General features: G+C 37.5%; 1 long non-coding RNA gene across 1 annotated transcript in view; it reads right to left on the bottom strand.

Annotated features, from left to right (window-relative positions):
* Nucleotides 1–7029: 7029 nt before the first annotated feature.
* Nucleotides 7030–12772, bottom strand: part of LOC140845842 (uncharacterized) — a 268836-nt gene continuing 263093 nt past the window's right edge. The window contains exon 3 of the long non-coding RNA XR_012124746.1: nt 7030–7266. This is a non-coding gene — a long non-coding RNA (uncharacterized lncRNA). The remainder of the gene's footprint in view (nt 7267–12772) is intronic.

A 12772-nucleotide genomic window follows, 5' to 3' on the forward strand; every position in this document is an offset into this window, starting at 1 on the left:
AATATGGATGAACCTGGTAGGCATATTCTTAGTAAAATAAGTCAGTCAGAAACAGACAAGTACTGAGTGATTCCATTTAGGTGAAGTATCTAAAACAGTCAAAGTCATAGAACCAAAGATTCAAATGGTGGTTGCCAGTTTCCTATGGGGATAGGAAAATGAGGTGTTACTGATAATGGGCATAAAGTTTCAGTTAAACCAGATGAATATGCTCTAGAGGTCTGCTGTACAACAGTGTACCCATAATCAACAATACTATATTGTATAGAATTTGTTAAGAATTAGATCTCATATTAAGTATTCTCACCACAATACATTTTTTTAAAAGCAAAATGAAAAAAAAAAAAAGACCAATTGGGATAAGAGCAGGGAGCTTTATCAGGGGTGTGGGTTAATCCTGATTTGTCCAGAAGCCTCAAACGTCCACTTTAGTCATCCGCATAGAAATACACCTACCCACAGTGGACCCTCTGGTTGCTTCAGTTCTTGAGAGGAAGGGGCTGTTTACTCAGTATGTGCTCTTGCGTGGACTCACCTTCTCCATATGATGGGTCCAGGTTAACTGCTAATGAAAGCTGGTCAACCCACCCATATTGAAGAAAATTCCAGTGGGTCAAATTATGCTGCAAACTACATCAGGCTGTATATTGTGTTTGTTTCTTCACCACTGTATTCCCACTAAACTGAGGGGAGAAGTTGGAAAAAGGATGATCCAGCTAGGGGAATAGTAAGTGCAGAAACCTGGAGACAAACACATACACACTCTTCAGGAAACTAAAAGAAATTCTGTACTGCTGAACAGTTGAGTATTACGTGGAGGGAAATATATGCTGTGGCAAAAATGTGGCTGTGCACACAAAGGATGGCATGTGTACCACCTCTCCTCATGCCCAGGTCCAGGGCAGGCATGGCTAGTTGATGTCAGCACCCCCGTGCAGCCTCAGCATCCCCAGCAGGGTGCGCTAGGCGGTCAATACCAATCTGTCAGAATGCAAACTGAAATCTACTCGCTTTGTTTGCTGTAAATGTTGGGAAGCCTTTCAAGTTTATACAGGGGAAGAACAGTAGCCAGATTTGTGATTTAAAAGATCTCTGTGGTAAACCTATAGATGGTGGATTTGGGAGGGAGTCAAAACAAAAGTGAAAGTATACTGATGTATCTTACATAAGAATTACTTACAGGACATAAATTATTTTCATAGTCTGTGTTCAAAAAGGAATTTAAAAGCAAGTGATATGGAGCCCATGGAAAGGGACAGAACTGGCACTGTGACCTTATAATTAACATAAATTTCAAAGAGAACAAATTTTAGAATTTTCCCTCAGAACTTTCCACATCTCAGCTATGCTAACATCTGCTCCTAAAGGATGAAGTTGCTAGAGTTTATTTAGAAAAATATATTGTCTCATAATAAATGTTGCCACCTTCCTAAGGAGGAAAGGATGTTATCTTTTTACTACCAGAGACTAGAGATCTAGGAACTTCAATAAGAAAAACTCAACAAGAAGGGAATGATAATTTAGTTTGGTCTACACCACTGTTACAGCCAGAGCAGTCAGTGACTTTCAAAATATCCTCAACAGGGCTTGTTGAATTAAGAGACTGAACCTTTTCTTTTTCACTTTTTTTTTTCATATCCCAGCAGAAATGCCACTTGTCAGTCGATTTGTTTTTAATTCCCAGGTCTCCCTGGCTTGTTTGTAGCTACTATTTTTTTTTCTTTTTAAGTGTATGAGGATGGTTGGAGTTTTGATAATCCACGTTCCCCCGATGGCTCCAGGGATGCAGGGAAGCAAACAGAGCTAAGTTGAGAGGGGCTATATCAGCAGAAAAAACATAAGATAGGAAGGCCTACTCTCATTACACCAGTCAGGTTTTCCCAGGAATGCTGGGGAGGTGACAAATCAAGCAGAGGGAATCAGATACTTGACACCAGGCATTTAGCAAGAGGAGACAGGAAGAGGGGATGTCTGAGTCGGCTTTATATATGGGTTGCCTGCAGGCTGAGGCACCCCAGCCTCCTACGCAGCATTTCTGTGGCACCTCTCACTGATAAGTCTAGACCTGAGGACAAAGACAGCAGTCTAAAGAGGGCAAGGGGTGCAGCGAAGGGGAGGCCAAGCAGAGGCAGCGAGAAGGGAAATGCCTTAGGTGAAACCATGGAGAACAGAGTCGTGCTGTTCAGTTGCAGGGTGGGGGTGTTTATTTAAAAAGAGGAGGTTGGGAGGCTGGGAGCTCTGCCGCCTCCCAGGACTGTCTACCACCTTGCGACTAAGTGCATTTCTGTTACAACTCTTTTCTATTTCTTTGGTTTGTTTGGGAGAGGTGTTTCAAGGGAGACTGGGAGATGCTAGTAAGAAGGTTCAATTCACTGGTTTAGGCTTTGTTCTAGAAAGGACTGAAGGAGAATTTTAGTAAGGCAAGATGGGCTCCCTACATTTATCAAAACTTTCAGTCATTTTACCTAAGAACACAAGCCCTTTGACTGATACTAGTCTGTGCTCTCTTTCTCTCAAGCATCAGCCGGTCTATTCCAGAGACCTGCAGAAGTGAAGAATGAAGGCATGAGATGAAATGTGAATTATGCCTTGGGTCTGCAAAGGTCCCCTCCATTCCACACAGCCAGCCGCTCTCCGAGTCAGTCACCAACCAGGCAGGATACAGAGTGAAGTGTAAACAAGTGCTAACTTTTCCAACGGAGCCTGCCTCTGTCTGCTTGGGGTAGGCATGCTGGAGTTCCCTTTCCATCTCAAATCTCTCTCAACATTATCCCCCCCCCCCGCACTCCATCTGCCCCCAAATGCCCTGCGAACCTCCTCTGGCCTCCCTGGAGGGGGAGGCTGAGCATCCATCCATACTGTTCCGATAGCCCAGAGCCCAAGTTCTTACCAAAAAGAATCACCTCTGCGAACAAAACCTTGATTCGGTATTTTATGTTCACAAAATGACTATCTCCTATGGCAGTCTTACGAAATATTCTTCCCAGAAGGAGACAGAGAAAGAAACATCTATCCTGCCACAGAAATCATGCAATATTGCTATTTCTCTAAGTTCCTGCACCCAGGGGCATTAGTAGTAAGGCAGGTGCCAATTATTTACTTATTTATTTTCGGGGTCCTTGACGGTTTCTGTTTGGACAAGACCTCTTTAAAGACGTGCCAGCTCAGCTGCTAAAAATTTGCTCTGGATTGAAACTTGACACTTAGAGTTGCAGCACCCAGAGCAGCCTTTCTTTTTTTTTTTTAATACTAAATTTGGATTAAATCTGTAAGACTCTTCTCAAAATTGTGCATAAAAATAAAATTCAGGAGCTTCATGAGTTCCTTGATATTTTGTGTTTCTACTGTGTGAGGAAAGCAGATTCTAATTCCTAAGAAAAGACAGACTACCAGTCTGTTTGCAATTTCTTCCTCAAGCAGGTGCCTACGTCTGTGTGAATTCACCTAAACATACAGCATATCCATTCCTGTATTCCAGGCCCCGGTCTCTCAAGCCCTTCTGGAGTCTGACGGGGGCTGAGAAGGAAGCAGGACAAGCAGCGAACGACATGAGGCCACCACTTCCCTCTCTCTGACATGAGACAGCCAGGCAGGCGGGAGTGATGGGGGCCTGCTGCCCCCACAAGGAGCCGAGGCCGAGCTCGGCAGCAGGCCCAGCTCGCAGAGGCACCTGTTGACAGACGCTGCGCCACCTGTCAGGAGAGCAGTTTCTTTCTTTCATCTCCCTTGTCTCTCCTGCGACCACCCGCCAAAGAGTTGATGACGGCTGTGACATCACTCAGCCTCCCAACGAGTTCTACTTTATTTCTCAGCTGAGTGACTTACAAAAATATTTCTTATCTGCCTGCGCTTTGTTCGCATTCTTTATTGTTTTTTACTGTTAAAATGGTCCCCAAATGAAAACGTTGAACCGTGTTGAGAGAAAAGTCTCATGCCAACCCCTGTCCCCACTCCTCCTGTACTGTCACTGTCACCCTAACAAGGAACTGTTTGTATTGGTTTCTCACTGGTCCCTCCAAGGTTTTTTATGCAAAAACTAGTATGTGCTTTCACCTCCTCCTCTTTCCTGTTGTGCTGTGCTGAACTTTCCCTTTTTCGGTTACAGTATGGGTCCGTGCTGGTGCAGAGAGATCTTCCTCATTCACTGTTTACGCCTCCCAATGTCACACTGTGTGGATGCAGTCAACCGCCGACACTGTTCGCTGCACTTGCGCTGTTCCCAGCCTCTCCTTATTACAAATATAGCTGCAACAAAGAATACATTCTGTGTTCTGTACTCTAACTCATAAATGTATTCATGTATCTTTATTAATTACTTCCTTTTGCTTTTCTCCAACTTTTTGAGTTATATATTTAATTTATTTTCATTATTTCACCTTTACGGATCTGAGTATTTCATGTCTTCGCTTTTTCTCTTAGCAATGACTTAGTTACATTCCACAATTCTGATGTATGTTTTCATAACTATAAAATTCTGCATTTGGGGTTGACATCCTCTCTTTGACCCAAGAATTGGTTAACAGGTTTCTTTTTTCTTTCCAACTGAAAGGGCCTTTTTCTGTATTGAATTATGGGTTCATTTCATTGTCAAATAATTTCACTGTGCTATTTCTACTTTATTAGAATCTATAGGGATTTTCTTCATAGTGTAATTTATAAGTCATCAACTTTGGGGGAAGGATCAAGGAGCACTTAAAAAGCAGGAAACGGTTTGTGCATTTGAAATATGTGCAGAAGAGCTAACTTACTGTGTTGTTTAGGTCTTCTTTATCATCGCCTTTTTTTTTTTTGGACTATTTGATATATCTTGTACTGAAAGAAGTGAGTCACAGTCTCTGGCTATTAGTGAACTTCTTTTGTCTGTTTTGTGGTTTTTGCTTCATGAAAGTTCCCACTATCATTTGCTGCATAAATATTCCTAATTATTGCATCTTGTGTGAATTAAACCTTGAGCATTATGAACTTTCATTTCTGTCATTATTAATGTTCTTTGGCCCGAATTCTATCTTTTTTGATACTAAGATTGTAATATTTATTTCTATTTCTGTCTGTATTTTCCTGCATAACTTTATCCATTGTTTTAACTTTTCTTAATTGCTTTTAGTTGTCTAATATATAGCATAGGGTTCTGTGTGCTTTATAATCCAGTGTGAATTTTTAAAAATAGGTGAGTTAAGTCAATTTTTATTTTACTCATTTAACAGATATGTATGTTTTCTAGTCTTTAATACCAATTCATATTGTGTTTATATATATACATATACGAATATATAATTTTCACAATGTGGTCTATTTTCTTTGCTCTTTTTTGTTTTTCATTGTTATTTACAAAGTTAATTTGTTTTGCTCTTGGAATTACTCTTGCACTAACTTTTGTAATTTCCTCTTTGCTTTAGACATTACATATTAATTTTCTATTTTAAGCAACAATTACTTTGTAGTTTCTTCCTCTTCCTTTACCACCTAATTTTAAGCAATACAATTACCACCTTTTTCATTTGCCTTCATACTGTTAAATAAGCTAAAACTTTTACCACCTGACTTGTTGGCTTTAAAGAATGATTTTTAACGCCCAGCTATTACCAATGAGGCAGGCAATGATCTTAGTGTTTTCCACTTTCTCTTCCCATTCTCTCATTTTTGTTGCTGTATTAGTTCTACATTTTCACACCATATAGAATGTACATGCTCTTTTGTTAAAATTATCTATAACTTTCCTTCAGTATGCATTCCAAAGTAAAATATATTTAATATTCATCACAACTATTTTCCTAAAATCTTTTCCTAAACTCTTCCCAAACCCATCTCTACTGGCCAAAGCTCATTTTCTGGTAGATTTTCCAGCACGGTATGTTCAAAAGTGTTTCTTGGTATTCTTCTAACTGCAGAGCAAGTGGTATGGATATAAAATGCTTGACTCACGCTCTCTCCCCTTGGAAATCTAGTAGGTTGCTCCATGGCCGCTGCTGTAGGACATTGTGGCTGAAAACTCTGATGCCAACTGGTTTTCTCTCCCTCAAAAGTTCTTTTGCTGGATGTCATAAAGATACTTCCTCTAATCCTTAAAATCAAACACTGTAATAGGTTATGAGTCAGTGTAGACAGATGGGGTCAATTTTTACTTTTTTAAATTTAGTTTTATTTTTTTGTCTTCCCTAGTTCTAATCTTTATGTTCCTAATCACCCTTCAAACCATGACTATTTTATTTTGTTCTGCATAATTTAGTCTTCATTTCTGAAATGGTCTCATTCTTCTTTTGTGTGTGTGTAGTGGGGGGACGTATATTAATGCGGCATTTTTTTAAATGTTGAAACTTAGCTCCTAAAGGATGGAAGGCCTGTATAGATTAGTGTGAATAAAAACTGAGGGCTCACCAACCCTTTCTGCACCATGCTAAGCATTTAGCCTGAGGAATGTAAATGGTGTTGTGGCAACTGTTCTGAAAATCCTGTCTATTTCACAGGTGACCCACACAGGAAACTTAATGAAATACCATAGACTATCATAGTCATTTAGCCAAAACAGTCACTGAAGCAGAGAGTTTTAACATTATATGTTAAAATTATAATATGTGAATATACATATATACATATGTACATTTGAAATATTTTATTTTAACTGAAAATATTTACTCACCAGTCTTTTGATTGGCCAATAGTCAATTCTTGCATTCTGACTGGGTGACCAGTGATTAGAGCTTCACACCGTTTTGTTCTGGCATTGTTCACACTCATAATGGAATGTCTCTGATTTCTAATTTCAGTTTCTTTAAAGCTGACAGAGAATGAAAGGACACTTGGTGGAAAATAGGAAGGGGGATTGGTCTCTGGTAACTGTCCTAATTATCTGACAGTCCTCTCTTCCACATCTAAAACAACAGCAAAGTTTTAATACTCTATCAAATCCTTATTGAATATTTAACTTTGCTTTCATAGGCAAAGTGACACTTTTCACAGTTATATTTATTATAACAAATACTATTTAGTTCAGACATTTTATTTTAATAACATCCAACTAGTATAAGCCCAACTAACAGATCTGGTGGGAGCACATGTGAGTGTGTATACTAAAAAGCAGCCTATGTGGGCAAGGGGTATCATCAGTATGTTCTACAGAAATGAAGACCATGGGTTAATTTGGTCAGTCAGCTCTGTGCATGTTAAGAATTAAGAATCTTGCTACTGCTTTGCAATCTATGTAGATCTTTCCACGGGATCCAAGTTTCCAGAGCTCTTCACTTGTGTAGATGTGGAATGAGCCATTCCCTGTAAAGAAAGCAGAGGTACATCTCTTTTCTACTTGACTGCTAGGAAATACAGATTCAAGATTCTACTATTGTATGTTCAGTGCTACACAATTTGATGCTCCATCCTCAGTCCTCTTTTCCTTGCTGACTACTGAGTCTTTTCTCTGTCCAATCGGTTTTTGTGACCACACCATTTCCTTTTGCTCCAGCAGTTTCATTATCTTTTTAAGAGATTTTGCTGGGTTCAGGAGGCTCTAAGATATGCTGTGGCAATTTTATTCCTTTGCTTTATTTCTCAGCATCAAGACTTCATTCAAAATGCTTTCATTGCTAATTTATTTTGTTTCTAATGGAGTAGCTAATTTGCTTTGCTGAGTTTCCTTCCCAAGTACATTGGTTTTCATTAAGAATCACATATTGTCATGGAGTTCTGGCCTTTGAAGGGTTAAGGAAATGCTATTGACTGAATGTTTGTGGTCCCCCCAAATTCACTGTTGAAGCTCTAACCCCCAGTGTGATGGGGGGGGGTCCTTTGGGAGGTAGTAGTGTAGATGAAGTCATGAAGGTAGGGCCCTCATGATGTGATAGTGTCCTTATAAGAAAAGGAAGAAACCAGAGCTCTCTTTCTGCTCTATGAGAAAACAGCAAGTAGGCAATCTTCCTCAAACTGGGAAGAGGGCTCTCACCAGAACCCTACCCTTTTAGCACCTTGACCTCAGACTTCAAGCCTCCAGAACTGTGAGAAACAAATTTCTGTTGCTTATGCCACACAGGCTATGGTATTTTGTTAAAACAGCCCAAGCAACTAAGAAAATAGTCGAACAATTTGAAAGTGATACAAGTTAGCATTGAAATAGTGTCCCTTGGCAGTCATGGGGAGAAATAAGAGGATGGCAAGGCCAGAAGGGGCTGACTCGAGCCATCGCTGCACAGGTGGACAGTGGTACCTTCAGCCCTGGGGGAGTTTCTGTAAGGAGGACACATCACTGAGTTATGAGGGAGCATAAATAGAGGTAAATAAGTGAACTCTTTTCCTTTTGAGAACCAAAGGAACTAAGAGCTTTGATTCGCAAAACGTGGTGTGACACCCCCCACACATACTTCCCAAGTACCTACAGTCCCTTGGTCGCCTCTCGGTTTGATACTCCTGCTTTCTTTCTCACTTGCCTTTATATTTCCATCACTCCTTTTGGAGGTTTGCACCTTGAGGCTTACAAACTGCATCTTGCACTCCCTTCGCAAAAAGGTGTTACAAAATAGTATGTAAGAAACACAGGAAAGCCTTAGAAAGAAAATGTGTTTTGATATTAGATGAGGTAAATGGTAAAATAATTGCTTATAAAGAGGCACATTGATTCAGATTTGAATGAAAGATCTCAGTGGGAAAAGCAAGTTAAAATCTATACATATCATGGTCACATTTTTTTGTAAATGTAAAATGTATAAGAATATATATTTCTGTGTAGGAATATATATATTATGTTTCAGTGACTGTTAAGAGAAAAAAAACCTCGAAGAATATATACCAAAATGCTAATATTCATCTCCAACTGTTGCAATTAAAAAGGCATCTTTTCTTCTTTACATTTTCTGCACTAAGTTTCTAAACTAAGAATGAATTGTGTTTTATTAGAAAGCAAAACTGTTTACATTTCTTGAAGAAAAAGGAACTCAAATGAGTATATGTTACAAGTATATCAAAACACATTGTAAACCACTACAGAATGTAATATCAACCAGACCTCTCTTGTACCCCCCTCCAGGGAAATTTACTCCCTGAAATACCAAAACACATATTAATCTCCTTGCTCTGATCTTGAGGATATTCAAGTTAGACTTCAGTGTGTACATGTCCACAAATCTGTATAATGGGGAGATATAATAGTATTAGGGGAAATCAGAATTAAAGTTCACAGAACATGAAGAACCATATTTGAAAGTCAGAACCAAAAAAAAAAAATTTGATGACATTCATCAAGTCCAATGACCAATGAGATAAAGCACAGTATTTCTTAATTCTACCCATGTGTCAATCAACTCGAGTGTAACAGGGCATAGCCTCCAGCAAATGCTATTCAAACACAAAAAAACTTCTTTGTCAGCACACTGCCAAGTTCAAAGAGTAGGGAATTATTAATACAGGGATAATTTGAGGGTTTTATATTGATTCATAAAAATTATTTAACAGGAGTGGGCCTAAAGCAAAGCTTGGAAAACAAGAATTTCAAGGGCCTATGAAAGTATAAATTGAAGTTAAACTGAGATTACCAAGAAGACCCAGACTGGACCCCCTTGCCGAGTTGCAGATGCAGAGTTTCAAGATAGTCCGTGCTGTGGGGGATATCAGGGAAGAGAGAAAGGTATGACATGAATGATTTGTATTTATTTCTAAAGTATAACATCAAAAAGAAGAATACCAAGTCCTCCAAGTTAAAAGAGTTCTTTCTCCTTATTGATTTGGGAGGGATGGAAAAAGTGTTGCAGAAGAGAATAGAAAAAGAGAGAACCAATCTAGGTCTGATTTATAGATCATAGGGCCAATTAGAAAGCAGATCATTGATTTCCAGGAGTTTTCTTTCCCTGTAATCTCCCTTCAAAAAAGGGGGAGGGTGAAAGTCATCTGTCTGAAATGACAACAATGAACAAAATCACAATCAAGTGGCCATTAATTCATTCACAAAACAAGTATTCATGGAGGCACTGCCATGCGCCAAGCAGTGTAATAGGATCCAGGACCTGGTTTTGCCTTTAAGAAATTTACTTTAAGTTCAGGAAGAAGAGAATTAAAGACAGCATTTCTATAAACACCACTTTTCTATTTTTTTCAGTTTTATTGAGATGTAATGGACATACATCACTGGAAAGTTTAAATCATATAGTGTAATGACTTGACTTACACATATTGCAAAGTGATTGCCACAATAAGTTTAGTTAATGTCCATCACCTCATATAGTTACAAAAAAAAGAAAAGAAATGTTCTTTGCATTGTGATGAGAACTTGTGGGATCTACTCTCTTAGCAACATTCAGATCCATCATACAGCAGTGTGATAATATAGTCCTTGCACTGTATATTACATTCCCCATGACTTATTTGTCTTATAACTAGAAGTTTGTATCTTTTGACCTGTTTCAAAATTCACCCACTAATAAAACATTACTATAATGTGCTAGGTTCTGTGTGTAGGAATACAGAGATAAGTAATAAAACCTGATTTCTGTCCTCCAGGATGTAATAACCAAGCACAGATTCAGATATATGAGCACACAAACAAAACATACACCTCCAGATTTCATAATATGACATTGTAGACTCAACCTCCCCCATCTGAACTACAAATATGAAATAGTGGATAAAATGATTCAAAGTTAATTTTTTTTAAAGTGAACTCAAAAGAAAGGGTATTCTCTGGATGCTAACAAACTATAGAACTTACAGTTTTTTCAAATATAAACAGAATATCTATGATAATTTACCACATATTTGCCTTAAAATCCATGCCAAGGGAATTAATGGGATTTTGTTATTTTGTTTTGTTTTTTCTTTGGTATTTCAATGAATAAATTCTGAACTCTAAAATCTGCAGAGGGTTAGAAATGGGTTCTTATATACAGGTAGTTTATATTTATCTGAGCTCTTTTTTCATCCCTATTTTTATTTAAATGTAAACAGCTTTGTTTTTCTACTAAAAAATAGTACATATTCACATTTCAAATTCAGAACATAGAGAAAAGTGCAAAGGGGGAAAAAAAGGAGGCTTTTTAAATTCCAGCACTTAGGAATAATTATCATTAACATTTTTTATATATAAACTTTCAGGTATTTCCCTTTGTATTCACTCACTAAAATGCAATATGAACACATACATGTATTTATACATTTCTTATATTACAAAAAATAAAGTCTCATGTAAACCACTGCCTATGAAAACTAGAATTCAAACACCATGAATTTAGAATTTTTGAATTACTGCTAAATTATTCAGAAATTTCTGGAAAAGCATAATGTAGAGTTTATAGAATATCTAAAACAGAACAACAAAAATAGCAAACTATCAAAACCTATGGGATGCAGCTAAAGCTGTGCATGGAGAAAAATATTAATCTTATATATTAATAAAGAAAGTACTACAAAAGTACAAAGAGCTAAGTACTCAAATTAAGACTTTAGAAAACTAACCACTGAGTCAACCCAAAAGAAATCTGAAAGGAGGAAATAAATTAATAACAATAAAGTCAAAACAAATAATTTACCTGTAGGATCAGGAAAAAGAAAATTTATTTGAAAACTTTGTTAAAAAGTTTACAAACCATTGGTAAGACTGATCAAGTAGAAAAAATGGATGTCACAAATAAACGCTATTGAAATAAAAAGAAATAATATCATATTGAGAGGCAATTTTAAACTTAAAGGTTTGCCAAACGTTTAAGAAAATTACATGCCCTCTGCAATGAAAACTTTCTGGAGAAGAAAAGGTCAAGCACTTTAACTTATTTCATATAGAATAAAATAATTTTGATTAAAAAAAACCGATGAAGATAGTGAAAGAAGGGAGTATTGTAGGCCAATATTTTCCATTAACAGAAAGGCAAAAATATAAACTAAAATCACCTCACACACATTAGCATGGTTACTCTTAAAAAGAAAAAACAGAAAATAACAAGTATTGGTGAGGATGTGTAGAAACAGGAACCCCTGTGCCCTGATGATGAAGATGTAAAATGATGCCATCACTATTAAGGACAGTATGGCTATGATCTAGTCATTCCACTTTTGGACATATACCTATGTGAATAAAAAGAGTGTCTCAAAGAGATATTTGTACAGTCATGTTCATAGCAGCATTATTCACAATAGCCAATATGTCTTCACTGATTGATGAATGGCCAAATGAATGTAATATTAGTCACCTTAGAAAGGGAGGAAATTCCAACACATGCTATAACATAGATGATGTTTAAGGACATTATGCGAAGTGAAATAAGCCAATCAAAAAAAAGATAAATACTGTATGATTCCACTTATATGAGGGATCCAGAGTAGTCACATTCATAAAGACAGAAAGCTGAAGGGTGGTTGCCAGGGGTTGGGGGAAGGGGAATGGGGAAACTGTTGCTGAATGAGCACAGTTTCAGTTTTATAGGATGAAAGACTTCTGGAGGTTGGTTGCACAACAATGTACCTAACACTACTGAACTGCGCATCTAAAAATGGTTCAGATAGAAAATTTTACATTATGTTTATTTTGTCACAATTTTTCAAAAATAGCAAACAAAATTCAGGCAATGATAACAGAGAGAAACCTGTATATTCAAAAATTAACAGCAACAGAAATGATAAATAACTGGGTAAATATCAAGGACTATTTTTCTCCCCTTACATTCTTCTAATCTTTGTTGAAAAGCAAAAATTATTAACACTGTGATGAAGTTGTCAGTACATATAGATTTAATACATGTGATAACTAACATAAAGGTCAGTGGGGGAGGGTAAAGGGGCTTACATAGTTCCAAGGATCCTACCT

This window comes from Manis javanica, chromosome 13 (genome assembly GCF_040802235.1).
Source record: "Manis javanica isolate MJ-LG chromosome 13, MJ_LKY, whole genome shotgun sequence".
In the NCBI taxonomy this organism is placed as follows: domain Eukaryota; kingdom Metazoa; phylum Chordata; class Mammalia; order Pholidota; family Manidae; genus Manis; species Manis javanica.